The sequence below is a fragment of the Pongo pygmaeus genome, chromosome 5, assembly GCF_028885625.2.
Source record: "Pongo pygmaeus isolate AG05252 chromosome 5, NHGRI_mPonPyg2-v2.0_pri, whole genome shotgun sequence".
NCBI lineage: Eukaryota > Metazoa > Chordata > Mammalia > Primates > Hominidae > Pongo > Pongo pygmaeus.
Window position 1 is genome coordinate 151,108,058 of NC_072378.2, and position 20,029 is coordinate 151,128,086.

General features: G+C 38.3%; 1 protein-coding gene across 4 annotated transcripts in view; it reads left to right on the forward strand.

The window, feature by feature from the left end:
- Window positions 1-20,029, forward strand: part of PLEKHG1 (pleckstrin homology and RhoGEF domain containing G1) — a 242,938-nt gene that overhangs the window by 39,411 nt on the left and 183,498 nt on the right. For 2 of the 4 annotated variants that reach the window (XM_054490719.2, XM_063667109.1), the window contains exons 2-3: window positions 9,831-9,939; window positions 12,171-12,229. The exons of 1 other annotated variant lie outside the window; for it this stretch is intronic. The gene's annotated coding sequence lies outside the window, so the exon portion shown is untranslated. The remainder of the gene's footprint in view (window positions 1-9,830; window positions 9,940-12,170; window positions 12,230-20,029) is intronic. One more of the 4 variants, XM_054490718.2, reaches the window with a different exon arrangement.

Genomic DNA, 20,029 nt, shown 5'->3' on the forward strand with positions numbered 1-20,029 from the left:
CCCCTCCCTCTCTTGCCAGGGTCACTCCTGCTAGTGTAAAATTTCTGAAATGAAGGTAAATAAAGGTGTCAAGAGGACAAGAAAATTCCCAAACATGAGAGGGAGAGGATGGAGAGTTCTGGGGGCAGGTAGAAGCCCCCTTGCCGGGTACCTCTTGTGTAACAATTGCTGTTCAGTGGTGGGGAGCTTACATTTCTGCCTCTTACCTAGAAACTTAAGTAGACTGAAACTTAATTTCTCAAATTATTTTATGTTCCAAAAATCAGTTCTAAGTCAAAATTAGTGAATAGATGACCAAAATAGAAGCTATTAGAATTCTCTTTATATAGCAGGGAATAGAATTATATAACCTGGATGCATTCCTGAAATTTCTTTGTGGTTTGGCTTCAGTAAATTACTACTTTACCTACAGCTTTAAAAGTATATTTAGACTTAAGTTTAAAGAGTGATAACCACATGTGTAAACATCATTGAATACCATTCTTTTAATGAATGGGGAATGTTATTTATATTCTGTCTTCACTTCCTCTGGAAAGCCCATTTCTTTTGGGAAGGCTTTAACTTATATTGTACTCACCTTAGAAAGTGAAAAGAATTCACTTTAGTATATTTTAACCCAGCCACAAAATTTTCACTGTTGCTGCTGAGAACTGCTTGGCCCCAATCTCTGAGTACAGTGTTTTAAAATTGAACTGTCTTAAAATAGCAAGACAATATATATGCCACTAGAATAGAGGATGGGTATGTTTAAGGGATTCAAATAACCCTTATTAATGTGTTAATTTTTAAAAATGCTATATATTTCTCTATTTTTCTTTCTTAATTTTTAAGAAATTGACAATGAACATATTCATGGAATACATAATGATGTTCATCATCTCTAACATTTATCATTTTTTGTGTTTGGAATGTTCAGTATCCTTCTAGCTATTTGGAACTACATATTATTGTTAATTACAGTCATCCTGTGGTGATATAGAACACTAGAATTTATTCATCCTGTCTAGCTGTAATTTTATGTCCTTTAACAAATCTGTTCCTATCCTTTTTTTTTTTTATTTTGAAAAACAGTTTTGCAGTTAGTATTTCAATGAGACAATGAGGCAGGCAGGTGAGTGGGAACCGATGACCAAGAGCTTCCTGGGCTGGCCTGAAGAGTCTGGGCTCATCTACATAGTGATGGGGACCATTGGAAGGATTGAAGCAAAGAACTCCATATGATCATGTTTATCGTGTAGCTGTCAGGGTGCAAGTAGACTGGGAGGCAGACCAGAGGGGAGGTCTTGTGTAATGCATGTCGGAAAGCAATGGAGCCATGGACCAGGCAGGAATTATGGTTCCTGTTCAATTCTGAACTTTTATTTTGTATCAGTGATGCTGCCATTAGACTAATTTGCTGGTTATTTTATAAAGAGTCCTTTTAGGGCTAGAAGGGACCTCGGAGGTTTTTATGCAACTCTGTCATTTTGTAAATGGAAAAACCCTAAGGCCTAAAGAAGTGAAATGACTCCTCCAAGTCAGACAGCTCCTTAATAGCAGATCTTGCCCTTGGGCCCAAATCTTTCAATTCCAAAGCCACCGCTTTTCCTGTAGGGTTACCCATCTGGCCCTACCTGCTGTCTGCTAAGCACATGCCCAGGCCAGCATCCCGCCAGTAGGACCTATCACCTGATTGTTGATGGTGCAGAATGTGATATTGACAGACTTTCTATTTTTTTTCTAGTCAGCTCATGACTGACTCTCCTAAATGACTTAATTATAATTTTCCCAACTCTTCCCAAATGCGCAGCCTTGCCCAACTTTTTCAGAAGATGATTTGGACTTTTACTTCTCTGAGAAAATAGAAATCACTTGAGAACACACAGGGCCGTGGCCTGCCACCAAATCTACCAAGAACCATCATGTTCCTGCCTTTGTCATAACAGCAAATGTGTCCCCATCTTAATTAACACTGGGCCCTAGGTCCTCATTCTTCCTGTATTTTCAGGGATGCTTTGGCTTACTCTTCCTTTTTCAGTATTTTCAACCCCTTCATCTCTCAAAGATCTATCTTGTCACCATTTATATATCATCCGGACTCTCCCACGCAAAACCCTGCTTGGAATACCCACCCCACACTAGCTCTTTCTACTTCCCTCCTCTCAGGCCTTGTGTAAGATACATGGTGTTTCACTCATCGCTCTGAACTGTTTCCACTTTAGCCCTTACAATTTCCCAAAACTGCTCTCACTGACCTCATGCCACTAAATCCAGTGAGCACATTCTACTTGGTTATTCATTTAACAATTATTTGCGAGCATCTGCCATGTGCTGGGCATCGGGCATGCTGTGGTACACAGAGAAATGGGGTCTCCTGTGGTCTAATGTTGGGGACAGATGTTAAAGAAATACCTATAGTTGCTGAATATTTAGATCAGAACATGCAAATCTAATTTTATGGCAGGAGTACTATATGTCAGTTTTTTAGTGGGTACTAAATGTCAGTTTCATGGTGAAAAACTTGTGGCTAGAGAATGCTCTAGCTTATCTGTGCACCTACAAGTGTCCTGCCCTTTAATCTGGGCTTAACTCTACACACAGCCAAATGCCCCCGCTATTAGAGGCTCTTTTACCTTTTATGTAGTCAAGATATCTTGGCTGAACATGCACGTAAACAGAATCTGGAGAACTATTACTCTGTTCATGGAGTTAGAAACTAGAAACCATACATATCTATATTCTAAATAAAATTATTCTAAAATAAACAAGTTTAATATAGTCTAAACTGGCAAGATAGATTGAAGAAAACTCTAATGGTTTCTGTGAAGGAAAGCAAAAATACTATGCAAAAGAGATGATCTGTGAAGTTCAGACACTATGAAAGATTTTTGAAATGGTAATCATATTCAATTTTGAACCATTTTAAGATCAGCAAAATAACCATGTAAGCACGTTAGATATGCTAATGAAGGTTTAGTGAAAGTAAAAGTTTTCTCAAGTCCAGATTGAAAATGGCAAGGTGTTTCTGCATATGTCAGTTGTCTCTCTCTTATTTTCCTCATGGGCTACAATATTCAATTTTAACAGTTCCCCTCTTTTTAGAAGTAAAAATGGTCCATGTTAGCAAAACCAAAGATTTCCAGGAAGTACTGGTGGCTGTGGTGCTTTGGAACGTGTGGATGAATAAATCACTGTTTGGTAGTAACTGTAAAACGTTTTATTGGAAGCCAGCCCTTCGTATTCATGTTTCCTTTTTCCCTCCCCTGAAACTGAAAGCTCATTGGAATAGCCTAAAGATAGATGTTAAATAAAAACTCTGTGATATATTTGGAAGTTCTCTTTTTGAAAAACCAATATGTCAAAGCCTGTTTTACTTGACTGATGTGGAAAGGCAAAAAAAAAAGCAAAAGGAAATTACCTTTCTAAATAGAACATTTTCAAGTGATGTAACACTTTTTTTCCATATGTTGCCCGAATAAAGTATATTTTTACAGAAGCCTGGTTAAAAAAAACTGTGCTTCACCATTAAATAAATGGGTGAATACAAATTCAGATTTTAAAGTTATTTCCTAAAATATTAGTTTATTAAATAACTGGCACAAGAAACCTAATATCCTGTTTCCCCTTATCAAATCTATTTGACTTATGAGATAGTACAACTTTGGAAACCACAGCCAGCTGAATTCTGTTCATTTGAGGGAATTTTATTATTTTAATTAACATTCATTTTCACTGCTTGTTAACACATTCTGAATTGCTTGAAGTTATTGACCTAGATTGAAAGAAGCTCTTGAACTCTATAAAAGGTGGTGCTTATAACATTTTTCTGCTTAGAAAATGTTGCTCAGTTTCTGTGGCTTCCTCCATTTTATTACGTGTAGAATCTGCCAAAACCTTGCTAACTTTCATAATCACCTTCCTTTTCCTTATTTATGCCTGGACTTGAGTATCTCTGGAAAATCTTGTTTTACCCATAATTTTCCTCCACTGGTATGCTACCAAGACCAAAATTTTAATATTAAAGTTGTATTTTGTTATGCTTTTAAAAGTTTACTGTATAACTACAGTTGCCTTTGGGCATTGTCTTTAATGCTGTGCCAGCCATCCCACTGGCTAAAGGTCCCATGATGGTAAGGACTGAATCTGTCCCAATCATGGCTGCATCCTTAGCACCTGCACTGGTATGCTGTTGGTGCTCAAATGTTGGATGCATTCAAGGCATTTTAGGAGTAGCACAGGTTGCTCAAGTAAAAGCATTGATAACTGTATTACAGCCCTTGTAATATAGCTGCTATCCAGTTTGTCTCCTGGTATGTACCCCTTCAAGAACCTGATGTCTTAGGCAGTGGTTCAGTATTGTTCTATGTAACCCCAGTGCCTATAACAGCACCTGTAATAGTAGCGATACTTAAGTGAAGCTCATTCATTGAAGAAACATTCCCTACTTTTTGCATTTTTGCCCAGCATCCCCTCTAACTTTAAAAACTTAAGGAAAATAGTGACGGAATCCCCAGTTCTTTGGCCAGCTTTTCTTTATTAAGAGGCCATCTTTGCTGTAAGTATGAAAAACAGAGAGACATACCAAGGAATATGAGGAAGAGGTCACCTACTGGAATGCCTCATCTCTAATTAAGTATTAGAATTAATTGTCCTTTGCCAGGTAACTGTGCCAACTTTTAGCCTGTTTAAAAAAAATAAACAGGAAATGGTAAAAATCTAAGGTCTGGACCATCAAAATTTGGTGTTGAGTTCTTGTTGTCTGCTTTTAGTTTCCTTTTTAAAAGCTCACAGTCAACTTACCATGAAATCTAGCCCAGATTCTGGAAGCATCTGGTATCAGTGTAACACATCTTAATAATGTAGTAAGAACCTCAATCAGTCCTGCCTCATATTGGTGTGTGTCCTGTGGAACCTAGGAATTGATACAAACTGGAAACTGAACTCATCTTAAAAGCTCAACTCATTTCATAAATTGCATTTACATGCAGCATGTGGTGCCTGATGAGACAGGCAAATCTGATATACAATATCTAGATTGAGTGGGGAGAACCTTTCTTTTGACAAATCTTTCCTAATGTATTTGTCAAAGCACCACTGAAAACAATTCAATGGATTAAAAACTGCTTGATGTATGTAGCTTTTCCAAAATGTGAGCCGTGTTTCTTGAAGATACTGTACTTTATTCACTTTGCAATTCCTCATGCCCGCATAATGCCCAGCTCATACCAGGCATTCACTACATAATTGAATCAAATTATGAGTAAAACTCGTGTATCTACTGGTTAGGAGGCTAAGAAATATCAGCTACTAAAAGATTTGTACCTCTCCTCTGTGGTTTCCCCTTCTAAATTCTAGGATTTTTTCCCCCTAAGTGATTGACACCCACTTTTTTTTTTTCAAAAGAAGAAATGGCCATTTGCAAATATCAAATTAGAAATTAAAATTGAGTTGAATTTGCAAGGAAAGCTATAGAGTGTATGTCCATCTTTGGAGGTCTCTGAATAGAAATGGATGTTTGTATATAATAAATCATAAACATTTGTTAAGTGGATAAATAAATGAATTTTGAGGTACTTAAATAAATTACCTGCATGAATGAAAAATTCAGGTGATTTGTTGAGTTGACATTCTCTCCCTTCCTACTTTGGTCAGCCAGTTTCCATTGTGAATTCTGTAGCTGGTGGATTTTCTTGCTTATAGCCAAAGAATTATATGTGCCTGCATGCCAGAACCAGAATTTGGCCCTATTAAAGAACTAATAAAATCAATAAACATTTGACAAGGAAGAGCTAGGAAAAGAGAGTGGTTTTTTTTTCTTCGTGTTTTTTTGTTTGTTTGTTTTTTTGATACAGAGTCTCACTCTGTCACCCAGGCTGGAGTGCAGTGGTGCAATCTTGGCTCACTGGAACCTCTGCCTCCTGGGTTCAAGTGATTCTCCTGCCTCAGCCTCCTGAGTAGCTGGGATTACAGGCATGCACTACCACACCCGGCTAATTTTTGTATTTTTAGTAGAGTCGGGGTTTCACCATATTGGTCAGGCTGGTCTCGAACTCCTGACCTTGTGATCCACCTACCTTAGCCTCCCAAAGTGCTGGGATTACAGGCATGAGCCACTGTGCCCAGCCGACAGTGTTTTTTGTATTCTTCTTATTTTTGCAACTTTTCTTGGTATTTCCAAATATATTTTTTTAAGTTAGTAATATCCTTTCTAGAAAAAAACAGGGTACTTTTTTAAAAGGTAACTTCTCCAGGAGCAACAGAAAAATCCCTAGAAATACATCTAATGAAAGATATATGAGACCCTTATGTAGAAAATGGAATAATTTTAACATCATTGGAAGTTATTTTTTAAGGATCTAAATAGTGTGGAGAGGTAACACATTCATAGACAATATCATTATTATAATATAAAGATGTTGATTTTTTCATAGGTAGATCTAGTGTAACCCCAATCAAATTCAACATGTTTTTGGTGGAACTTAGGTTAATTCTAAAATTTATACAGAACAAAGATTCATAAGTAGCCAAAATAATTCTGAAGAAACACGTAGAAGGAGTTAGCAATGTTATTTATATTGTTACAAAATCATAGTTATTTAGGCAGTGTGATTTTGGCAATAGGGATAAGCAGTTAGACCAAAAAATAGTAGTCTTGAAACAGGCCCACATTTATATAGAATCCTGATATATAACAGAGGTGCATTGCAAATAAGTGGAAAGAATAAATTAGTAAATGACTCTGGGGTAATTGGTTATCCTTATGGAAAAAATGAAAATGCATCCTTGCCTCACACCATATACAGTCGTCAATTCCAACTGGATCAAGGACTTACATGTGAAATTACAAAGTGTTTAAAATATATAAGAATATTTTCATGTCCTTGGGATAGGAAAAGAATTTCTTAAACAAGACAAAAATCTTTAAACCATAGACATATGTAACTGCATTATATTTAAGATCCTCTGTTGAGAGTGAAAATAAATCATAATCCATAACAGACCTATGGATTTATATATTGAAGAATGTATGAAGAACTCCAACAAATTCATAAGAAAAAGACAATTCAGTAGAAAATGGGCAAAATGCATGAACAGGTTTTTCAGAGGGAAGGGAACATAGATGCATATGAAAATATGCTCAACCTCAGTAATTAGGAAAATGCAAATTTAAACCATAATGATACCATTTCACACCCATGAGAATAGCTATAATTACAATTTTGTAGCATCAAGTGTTGGCCATAATGTAGTGTAGAGCCAGTGGAACTCTTATACACTATGGGTGGAGTGTAAATTGGTACAATTCTTGAAAAACTTTAGCATTACCAGTAAAGTTCACCGTGTGTGTGATGAACAGCCTAACACTTTCAATTCAGATAAATACAATGTAGAATCTCCAACACATGAATACAGAAGAAATGTACAACATTGCTTTTAGTAGGAATAAAACCCAAACTGGATACAGTCTACAGGTCTAAACACTAGAGCATATAAATATACCACAAGTTATTCAATAACATACTATCCACCAGTACAAACAGTTGAACTACCTAATTAGCAAAATGACACGGGTATATCTCACACAATACTGAATTGGAGAAAGCAAGTCACAATCGTGTATGTACAAGCCTGTTTTACAGTTCAAAAGCACACAAAATTTATCAGAATGGGGTTTCTACATGTTGGCTTTTCCTTGAACCCTGCGTGTTTGCAGGATGGCTGCAGCAGCCCTCCCCTCTCTTGTTCTTATCTAATAGTGGGAAAAGTTCTGTTTTATTCTTCATAAAACCCAAAAATTAGGTCTTCGTTGGCCCTGATTGGTTGGTATGGGCCGTGTGCCAATCCGTGAACTAATCACAGTAATTAGGGGGATGAAACATGATGAATGGCTTAGCCTAATTAGTGTCATTCAGAGCACATGGGCTGGGAGTAGGGCAAGGGAGAGGAAAATGTTGGTGCGAATGCCGCAAGGAGGGTAGATGGATGCCAGGCTTCAAAACCAACAGATGATGTTATTCCACCCACTTCGTAGAAGCCAGTTTGTATTACGCAAGCCGTTGTTACTTGCTGATGTCTATGAATGAAATGAAACAGCTCAAAGAAGGGCAGGTAGAAGCAAGAAAGGGGTTTTTATGTTGCAGTGGATGTAGAATCACAAGTTACCTAGCTGACATTCCCAGATTGGAATGGACAGATGTGATGTGGCTCTCCAAGATGGCAGGTAGGGGCAGCAGCAAGACTCTATTCCAAATAGTGATTCTTTTGAGATTTACATGATCAGATTTTATATCCCCTCAAAAATATTCCCTTTCTTTTCATGTACTTGACCATCTTTGTTACTGACTTAAATCATATTTTCTGGAAATTCATGGGAGGAACACTGGCAGATTTACCCTTTTGGCATTATTACAATTTGACACTGATCTGAAGTCCTGTCGTTTCTGGTAGCCCCTTATATGGATTTCTCCCCTCACTTTGTTTCTTTTACGAAGTTCATGTGTTTTACTCAAGAAACAACATATTTTGTGCTTACGAACAAATTTATTGGGCTCCTATATATCAAATAATTGACATTTTAGGGAAAATTTTTATGCTTTGGGTCTCTGCGTAGTCAGTATCATATATAGAAATATCATCAGACATGACTTTAAATCATTCCTTGTTTAAGCCACGCCTAACTCAGACCATTAAAAGCCACTTTACCTAGTCACATAGAATAACAATGGCCTTTTATTTTGTCCTGCATATAAAAAGCAAGATTGGTCTCTTTCGTGGGTAATTGTTGTTAACATTCATTCTGGAATAATACAGTTGATCCACAGTTATGTGTCAGGGACACATAGCTTTGAGTCTGTTGTCTAAAATTAAAGGTAAGCCTATTTTAGACACTGTAGTTAAAAGGACATGGTGATAGGTTGGTCTCCTTTTTACAAAATCAACCCTGACATTTTATTTATTTTTATACTCAAACTCACATGAGTAGTGTTTTACCTATATAACTTATTTTAAACATCACCTTGCTTATAGTGTAGACTATAAGTTTAGCATTGTTCTTTGGCCAAAAGCAATAAAATATGACCTGTTTCACCGTGATTCAGTGAAGTGCAGTCAACATTTTCTTTTCACAAATATAACACTGATGGCTATTTTTAACACTTCCACAACCTTCAGAAGGGTAATGAAGTTTTGTTTTGACGTAAAATTCTATTTGGATTTTATGTCCTGAGTGTAATATATTAGTGGATTTTGTACTTAAGGCCAAACAATCAAATATTCTTAATTTTTTAAAAAATCCTATTTTGAATTTATAGAACAGCCTCTGAGGTTCTCAAGTATTCGCCTATAAATAAACATTGCTGATTGTAAAAGCTCTCTTGCTGTTCTCATATTCCTATAATAACCGAAATTATAAACTCATTGGTTTACCTCATATTTAATTTCCTGACTAGATGATGCTTTTTTCTTTTTTTAAAGAAGTACATTTGCACTTTTCATCATTTCTCATGAGGGAATCATTGTGTAAAGATTTCTTTAAATGTCTTCTATATAGATTCTTTAAGCATTATTTTACTGAATATGATCTATTTTCAGACTGTCTTCATTTTAATTTGTTTGTGACTCCTCATTTCTGCCACTGGATAAAAACCAGTGCTTTTTAAATAATTCGTTTTAAATGATTTAACCTTTACTATTTCTAATAGGTTTTAAAAAGATATTTCTTTTATGGTATCTTTCTAGGTATTCAACCTCGTCACCTGCTGATGGGGATAATTTGGCTGTTTATTATCTTTCACTGTTGCACAGTGAGACTTTTATTCCTGACTTTTAATAAAAATGTCTGTTGATTTCAGGTCTTCTTAAAAATCATGGCAAACTATCCTATTTCTCCGTACACTGAGAGATGACCATATGTAGGTGCTGAGTTTACCCCATGCCATTTTGGCATCTTTGAAGATAAGAGTAAGTGTTGATGTTTTGTGACCTGTTGATAGGGCATAATGGATCTATTTATATAATATTTATAGAATAAATCTTATTTATGGAGATGTGTTGTATACTAGAAATTGAGTTTTCTGAGCACTTTATTTAGGGTTCTTACATCTTATCTAAGTCAAACTTGCCTCTTCCTTTTCTCTCTTTGTACCTTATCAGATTTGTGCTGGCTTTATCAAATTGGGGAGCCTCATTTTTCCTCTATCTTGAAAGCTTTTCATGTAGTTTGGGAATTACCTAATCCTTGAGGTAAACCATATGTATTAGTTGTTTAGCGTTTATATTTTTGGTTCAGTGTTGATAATTAAATATCACCTTATAAAACCGTTTCCAATGAAATGTTTGAATTTATTCACAAGGATATTTTTATATAGTATTCATGATTTTTTTCATCTTTTCCGTTTCTGTGATACAGTCCTCTAATAATTCTAGTTTTTTGTTGGATGTTAAGACCAAATTTGTCAGAAGTCTGCCCATGAAGTATTTCATTCTGCAATGAACCACCTACTGGTTTTTAAATATTTAAATCACAGAATCCTGCTTTTTTTTTATTTCTGTCTTGCCTATATCATATTTATTTCAGACTTAACTGAGCTTAAACATTTAATTTCTTTATTCTCTTCAATGAAAAAGTACTCATGTTACAAATGAAACTGCATTGTCTTTACTTCTCCTATGCAGAATAAAATTAGCTAATTTTCATTATCCCCACCCATTTCCCCATTTTTGATCATATGAGCTAGGATTTCAGACCTAGGTGGAGCTAATTATAGTAAAGCTTTTTATTAAGTTTTTTTTTTTTTCAAAAATTTTGGAAGCCGGCAGTCTAGTTGGGCTATTTTTATAATAATAATAATTAGCACATTCTGTGCCTGCCTTTAATGTTCCCCACCAGTGCTATTGTGTAGCTACCTTTTCACTCTGAAGTTTTTCTTTTGATTCATCCCTCAATCAGCTGGAATATATTCGAGTAACTTTTCTTCATGAAAATACCCAGCTGAGAAATTTCTAGGCACTTTTTTTTTAATTTTAAAGCTCTGTAAATGTTGAAATGTCTGCGGTTCTTTCTTTTTAAAAACAGTGACCAGGCTGGGCGCGGTGGCTTATGCCTGTAATCCCAGCACTTTGGGAGGCCGAGGCGGGCAGATCACCTGAGGTTAGGAGCTCGAGACCAGCCTGGCCAACATGGTGAAACCCTGTCGCTACTAAAAATACAAAAAATGGCCGGGCGCGGTGGCTCACGGCTGTAATCCCAGCACTTTGGGAGGCCGAGGCAGGCGGATCACAAGGTCAGAAGATCAGACCATCCTGGCTAACACGGTGAAACCCTGTCTCTACTAAAAATACAAAAAAATTAGCCGGGCGTGGCGGCGTGCACATGTAGTCCCAGCTGCTGGGGAGGCTGAGGCAGCAGAATGGCGTGAGCCTGGGAGGCGGAGCTTGCAGTGAGCCGAGATCGCGCCACTGCACTCCAGCCTGGGCGACAGAGCGAGACTCCGTCTCAAAAAAATAAATAAATAAAAATAAAGACGAGAGCAAAACTTTGTCTCAAAAAAAAGAAAAGAAAAGCCAAAACAGTGACCAGAAAAACTGCAGCCCCAAATTTCACCAGATGTAAGCCTCACCCTGATGATCTCGACCCCTCAACTCTCTTGCACTGATGGAAAGTGAGAAGAACTCAGAGAAGAGTGGCTGTGGCCTTGGGCAGTTGTTGGAGGACTTGTGTTTTGGAGCTAGGGATGCTGCGGTGGAGAAGGATTGAAATCAGAGCCTCTCCTTCCATTCCCTGCTTCATGGCCTCGAGTTTTCTCTCTCCTTTGTTGGGGGAAATTCTTCCTGGCCTCTGGCGAGTCACTGAACTCCTCTGTTTACAGAGCTATTGTATGTTCAAGTCTCCTTTTGAATTATCTGAGTATTTCAAGGGAAAGGGAAAATCAAGGATGATAGGACATCAGTAACTTTCTAATACCACATCCTGTGAATCTTTTCATTTTTTAATTAAATGTTTATGATTATTGCTATAGGTCTATTGCAGTCCAGTAGCATGATATGGCCTTTTCCTGGGAAAATCCTGGCATCTAGTCTTCCTTCTAAACAACTTAAAATTAGCCCTGATAGCTCATCCATGTTCCACTAAAAGAATTCTGAAAAAAGCAATATTTAAGTAAAAAGCAATTTATTTTTTGTTCTTACTGCAGGTGAAGACTGATGAGAAGAGTGTGTGGGTGAAGACATTGAAAAGGTTTCAACTAGAAAAGTGAGCTCTTTTAATTTTTTTGCCACTTGAGTATGAAACATATGTTAAAAGCTGAACGTATTCATAATTTCAGTTTGTTGGTATTTTTGTATAAGTGTACTCTGTAAGTCACATTTTTCGATTTTCAAGTATAGCAGTCCCCCTTATCTGTGGGGAATATGTTCCAAGCACCCTGTGGATGCCTGAAACCATGGGTAGTACTGACTCTATATGAATTGTTTTTCCTATACATGCATATCTATAATAAGTTTTCATGTCTACATTAGGCACAGTAAAAGATTAGCAACAACGAATAATAAAATAGAACAATTATAACAACACACCATCATAAAAGTTATGTGAATATAGTTTCTCTGTCTCTCAAAATACTGTAATATTTTCAGACTACAGTTGACTGCAGGTAACTGAAACTGCAGAAAGTGAAATCACCTATTAGAGGAGCTACTGTAGTCATTTTTTTTTTCTTTTTTTGAGACAGGGTCTCGTTTTGTCACCCAGGCTGGAGTGCAGTGGTGCGATCTCAGCTCACTGCAACCTCCTCCCGATTTGAAGTGATTCTCCTGCCTCAGCCTCTGGAGTAGTTGGAATAACAGTCACACACCACCATGCCTGGCTAATTTTTGTATTTTTAGTAGAGATGGGGTTTCACCACGTTGGCCAGGCTGGTCATGAACTCCTGACCTCAAGTGAGCCAGCCACCTTGGCCTCCCAAAGTGCTGGGATCACAGGTGAGAGCCACCATGCCCAGCCCGGTAGTCTTTTTTAAAACAGAAAAAACTATTCTCAGTCTTTAGACCAGGACAGTGGCTCACACCTCTAATCCCAGCACTTTGGGAGGCCAAGGTGGGCAGATCACTTGAAGTCAGGAGTTCGAGACCAGCCTGTCCAACATGGTGAAACCCCATCTCTACTAAAAATATAAAAATTAGCTGGGCATGGTGGCATGTGCCTGTAATCCCAGCTACTCGGGAGGCTGAGGCAGGAGAATCACTTGAAGCAGGGCAGCAGAAGTTGCAGTGAGTGGAGATTGCACCACTGCACTCCAGCCTAGGGAATAGAGTGAGACTCTCTCTCAAAAGAAAAAAAAAGTCTTTAACTATTTTGTATAGAATAATGACAAATATTGTCACCAAAGGATAAAAAATAAAGAAAATGCGTACTGCAGATTAACATACACAAAGACTCAAAATGGAATCAGTGTAATCGCACATGACCCATTTCAGAGTCATTTCTTCCCATTGGCCTTCTGGTTTTATTGAATTAGTCTTTAGGTAATATTTTAAATCCTTTTCATTGGCTAGAAAAGTTCTGTGGTATTTTTTAACTTATTTTTTCTTTAAGATTGAAAATCTCATTTTAATTTGGTGGTGGTGGTTCTTGAAAAACCACAATGACACTAAAAGGGAAAGAAGGAAGAGGAGATTGCCTTTCTGTTAGGTCCAGGTAATTATTTTACTCTGTTTCTTTCCTAAGTACTTTATCACGCTCTGACCACATTATGAACTATCTGTCAAGGCTTGCAATGGTAAACTATTGCCACTCAATCATACGTCAAATGCTTACTAGAGTGTTAGGAATAGAAGAAGAAATTTAGTCTGGTAAGCACAGTGGTATCACTTTTTACTGATAAAAAAGTTTATATTTTCGGCCGGGTGCAGTGACTCATGCCTGTAATCCCAGCACTTTGGGAGGCCGAGGGGGGCAGATCACGAGGTCAGGAGTTTGAGACCAGCCTGGCCAACATAGTGAAACCCCGTCGCTATTAAAAATACAAAATTAGCCAGGCGTGGTGGCTCATGCCTGTAATCCCCGCTACTTGGGAGGCTGAGGCAGGAGAATCCCTTGAACCTGGGAGGCAGAGGTTGCAGTGAGCCGAGATTGCACCATTGCACTCCAGCCTGGGCAACGAGAGCAAAACTCTGTCTCAAAAAAAAAAAAAAAAAGGAAAAATGTTTATACTTTCAATTTTATACCAGGTCTTTTTTTTTTTAACCAAGCAATAATATAAAACAATTAAAAGCTTAAGTGCAACAATGGCTTAGAGCCTTGCCTTTAACTCACAAAATAATAATGCTTTATTTGAGACATAAATATTTAAAACACTGAACTATTCTTGAAGTACTCAAAGTTATTACAAAGACAAATAGTATTTTAGTAGAGTCAAGATTACTTTGCTTGTGTCAGAGTTCATCAGTGTTTTGCTAACTGGTAAAACAATGGTTTTCTTGCTGCAGATCTTTATTACTGGCAAGAAAGTCCCAGAAGTTCTTTTCTCTCACTTATGACTAGAATGCTGAGTAGCTTGAAAATCAATAGGTTCTGGCCTGGAGCTGACTTATTCATTAGTCACAGTGCTCCGGGCCCATAATACTTTCGGTGGCCTATGGAGTTGTTTTAACTTTATTTTAAAAACAGAAGAAAAAAAATGAACATAGTAATAAGGAACATATAATATGGAACCTAGCTTGTATTATATTTGTCTTTATACCAATGCATTTGTAAAATTTAATTTAATATTTTTTCCTGAAGGAAGAGGCTCACAAAGACCAAATTGTCCAAGGGCCACAAAAGTCATCATGGGGCCCCACCTGTGTTATAGGTCAGGCTCACCCCCCATGTGTATGTGAGATTCAGTCATTTGAATGCCAAAAAAAAAAAAAAAAAAGTAAACAGGCTGGGCGCAGTGGCTCATGACTGTAATCCCAGCACTTTGAAAGGCCAAAGCCGGCAGATCGCTTGAGCCTAGGAGTTTGAGACCAGCCTGGGCAATATGGCAACATGGTGAGACCCCATCTCTGCAAAAAATACAAAACTTAGCTGGACGTGGTGGTGAGCTTTGGTAGTCCTAGCTTAGGAGGCTGAGGTGGGAAGATTGCTTGAATTCAGGAGGCAGAGGTTGCAGTGAGCCAAGATTGCGCCAGTGCACTCCAGCCTGGGTGACAGAGAGAGACCCTATCTCAAAAAAAAAAAAAAAGAGTAAATATTTTCTTTTTTAGAAATGATGATCTTCTCTGTAAATGAGTCCATAGATATGTCTGCTCATCAGAGAGATGCATGCTTATATCAACAAAGGAAGAAAGAAATGGCATGTTGTTAGGTTAGATGGCTGTAGTTGTTCCTTCTGTTTTCCTAAAATCAAATAAATATTTCCCTTCCCATACTCATTGATATTCTGTTTGCTTTGTAACATGACTAATTTATTCGGTACTACAAAAACTCCTAGATGGATAGATACAGAGATAATTTTCTGAACAAAATTGTCCCTACATTTTGTTCTGTGTGCCTTCTTGTCCAGGGTTTCACCTACCCTGGTTATTTGATGGAAGGGCATCAGGGCAGAGCTGCCACTTAGGGCACACAGCATAGGACTGCCCGGGTGACAGAAAGATGCACATTCATGTTCCAAGGCACGTCCAGACACCGGGTGCTGAGGGCATCCTGATCTTTGCTGTTCTTGCTAGCATTTCCTGAGCCCCTTGCACTGGTGAGTGGGATAACAGGATAGTGGTGTGCCTTTTATTAGAGACACCAAAGATTAGAAATGGTATGTTTTCCAGCCTAGACTTTGCCATTGCTCAGCACAGCTGTGCTCTGTAATCCGTGGTGCCTTGTGGCCCTACTATGTGGCAGCACTCTTCCCTGGAGGGTAAGCATTACCCTCCAGTTTCTTCCATCCCCATCTGACTGAGGCACTGTCACTGCCCTCTCATGAGCAGGTGCAGGAGGACCACACTGAGCCCATCCCAGGTCAGTTGCTACTTTTGTGGTACCTTGGTATTGTATAATCTCAACACTGAAGGCTTTTTGGGATTGAAATATGACTGCTTTTTACGTCTAAGACTTAGAAATTATATGGTGAAGGCATGCTCAAGAAGGAATCAACACCACTCAGCCCTTCACATGTCTTCTAGGTGACCTTGCTACTGTGTCCCAAGGCCTTGTAAGTGTTTTCCTCAGGGCTGATGGATTTATTGTAAGGCAGCTAATAGAAGAATGATTGGTGGCTATAGCATAAATGATTCACATTATGAATAAGTAACTTGTTGTATTGAGCTAGGCTTTGCTAAGAATATAACCATCTGGGGGAATTCTTGGCAGAATGCCAGAGGACAGGGATGGAAATGCAGTGTTTGATCTTTAGAAAGTCACTGAAGTGCTTTCCTTCAGATTCTTCCATTGCAAAATCTCCTGATTATTGCCTGACTTGGTGGTGTTATGAAAATGATTTTTAAAAGTATGTAAAGATTAAAATCATTATACAAACCAAACATAGAAGTTACAAAAATATGCACAGAATTACAGCATTCAGAAAATGTGCAGATTAACTCTACCTAAGTATTGAACATCTCTTTTCCTTTAAAAAAGTCTCCTAGAGAAATAGGAATGCTTTTACACTGTTGGTGGGAGTGTAAGTTAGTTCAACCATTGTGGAAGACAATGTAGCGATTCCTCAAGGATCTAGAGCCAGAAATACTATTTGACCCAGCAATCCCATTACTGGGTATATACCTAAAGGATTATAAATCATTCTACTCTAAAAACACATGCACACATATGTTTATTGCGGCACTGCTCACAATAGCGAAGACTTGGAACCAACCCAAATGCCCATCAATGATAGACTGGATAAAGAAAATGTGACACATGGCTGGGTGCGGTGGCTCACGCCTGCAGTCCCAGCACTTTGGGTGGCTGAGGCGGGCAGATCACAAGGTCAGGAGATCGAGACCATCCTGGCTAACATGATGAAACCCCGTCTGTACTAAAAATACAAAAAATTAGCTAGCCGTGGTGGCGGGTGCCTGTAGTCCCAGCTACTCAGGAGGCTGAGGCAGGAGAATGGCGTGAACCCGGGAGGTGGAGCTTGCAGTGAGCCGAGATCGTGCCACTGCACTCCAGCCTGGGTGACGGAATGAGACTCCATCTCAAAAAAAAAAAGAAAATGTGACACATATACACTGTGGAATACTATGCAGCCATAAGAAAGGACGAGTTCATGTCCTCTGCAGGGACATGGATGAAGCTGGAAACTACCATTCTCACCAAACTAACACAAGAACAGAAAACCAAACACCGCATGTTCTCATAAGTGGGAGTTGAACAATGAGAATACATGGACACAGGGAGGGGAACATCACACACCAGGGCCTGTGGGGGGTTGGGGGGCTAGGAGAGGGATAGCATTAGGAGAAATACCTAATGTAGATGATGGGTTGATGGGTGTAGCAAACTGACATGGCACGTGTATACCTCTGTAACAAACCTGCATGTTCTGCACATGTATCCCAGAACTTAAAGTATAATAAAAAATAAGAAAATTTTAAAAATCAACCAATAAAAAAAACTCTCTTAGAAGTTTGAATACCTTAAGGTGGTATAGGGACTAGACATTTTGTGGGGGAGACTTCCTCCTTGTGGACCCTTTAGTTATAGCTGGTGAAGAATCTGAGGGGGTCTGTAACTATTCTTGAGAGAAAAAGGATATGAGTTTTTTAAAAAATACTTGTTTTCTCTCAAAGGGGTGACCTTTGGAACGAGGAAGGAAGTAGCTCCTGTTCCTGTCCTTGGAACTAGGAATTAGGAGCCTCTTGGACAGTATGTCCTCAGTTTTGTAGAATTATGGTAATAGGTTTCTGTTGAAAATGAGGAGGGGGAAGGGGACATCGCGGTCAAGTAAGTTTGGGATTTCAGTAAAGTTAATCGGTTTCTGTTGCTGTAGACTCTTTACATGCTGCCCTGAATGGCCTGTGTTCAACAAGGAGGTGTTATAGGCAGGGTTTCCCAAACTTCATTAAGCATGGAGCACCTCCTTTCGTGCTACCACTCCTTTAATTTTAAACTACTTTACTAGTTTAAACTACTAAAAACTACTTTAGTTTTTAAACCTATTAACATATTGTTCTGTGGAAGATAGTTTGGTAAATGCAGATTTAAGGTCAACTATGGTGAAGAGAAGTGGCCAGCACCAACACAGAAATGGGTTACAGGAAGAAATATGAATAGATTGAAGCAATAATTGCATTCTGCCCCTGTTGGAGGAGCTCAGAGAAAGACCATTTGGAGGACAAAGTTCTATACAATAGTACCATTCGCTCTAGCTGGGTAACTTGTAATGGCATCAGCCCTCATGTTTGCTAGTTAGGGAGTCCGTGGCCTTTTGCTGTCTTGTTGGGCTGCCTCTGTGTTCCATGCATAAAAGTGATAGGGTATCCCAAAACATTTAGTTATAGCACTGGCTCCAAGACCAATGAAGAATGACTTTCAGTCATCTCAGATTCTAGGGTGAAAATTTGTTTAGACCTTTTGCTATCAAGCTACCTCCAATCTAGTAAGACTTGACAGATCCTGATGGACTCCTTAGGCAACACAAGGTTCAAAGAGAAGCGGCATAAAATTACTTAGCCGAAGTTGTCATTGATAACTTCATTAAAAGTGACCTGTGTGGGATGATCAAGAATTTCTGCTTTGTAGAAAGCACTGAGCTAAGTATTGTGAAGGATATGAAGGCAAAGATACAAGGCTTCTGACAATAAATTAGAAATTAATCTGAAATTTAGGGTACCAAAGCAGTTAGAAAAGTGATCAGAAGAAATGGGCTTCGCTTGTGAAAGGGCTGTGTCTTTGAAAATACTGCTTATTTTCTGTTGGTTGGGTACAATTATTAATTAAGTCAAAATTGTTTAATTGTTATTCAAATAATCAGCATCCTTAACTTTTCGACTTGACCTGTCATTTTCTGAGAGAGCTGCTTTAGAGCTCTCCTTGTATTGGTAGATTACCAGTATTTGCTTTTAGTTGTATCAATTTTCCCTTAATATGTTTCAAGGCTATGTTTTAGATGCATGATGATTAGCAAGTTATTCACTTGTTATAAAGCTAGGTACAAGATCATTGTTGTACTTTAAAAATCAGATAGAATATCATAGCCCCATGCAGTATGGAATCATGGATGTCTCATGTTCTTAACATCTGTAGCTGATGATCAACTTGGATAGACCCACCAGGGGCTTGCTCAGGGACCATGTCTAACAGGCATGGAAAGACTGTCACCTAAAATGTCAAAAGGACCATATGTGCCCAGTAGTGCCAGATCTGCTTTTAGCAGCTGTAGATAAGGAATCCAGTGTCTGGAACAGACATTTAGTTATAATATTTGAAAAACTTGTAGAAGCACTGGACCAGATTCCCCAAGCTTAAGAAGTCAATAAAACAAAATTACCCACCTTTAAGCTTTAGGTAGTCAAAGCCTACATTCATGTTGACTGAGCTACAGCCAACCTTACCTCCCCTCCGCCTTGTCTCCTTTCTTCCTGTCTCATCCCAGATCCCAGCCATCCTCATTTCAGTTGCATTGTCCAGGGTGGGCATACTTCAGAAATCTGTGTTTTATTGCATTACACCGTCATGCATTTTCTGTGCCACAGGAAAGCCTGTTCTAGAGGAAGATTACATCTGTGATCAAAACTTTTAGAGTTAAGTAGGGTATTAAAGCAATCATTGTGTTTTAAAATAGAAAGACATGGAATTGCAATTGATCTTAAGTCCTGTATTAAGGCGAGTATTTTCTTTTAATATTCTTTGTCTTAAAAAAAAATGTGGGGCCTGGCTTCTTACAGTGTTGCAACTTCGTATACATTCTTTTGATTTCTAAAGCATAGTCATTCAAAGATAAACGGAGTTCAGCAATTTTCCAGGTCCTCATAAATGGAATATAGCAACCAGACTCTTAGTCAAACGCTTGCCAAATCATTTCTCTCTGGTTTCCCTTTAATTCCTAAGCCCCTGCCCTCATTTCTAAGT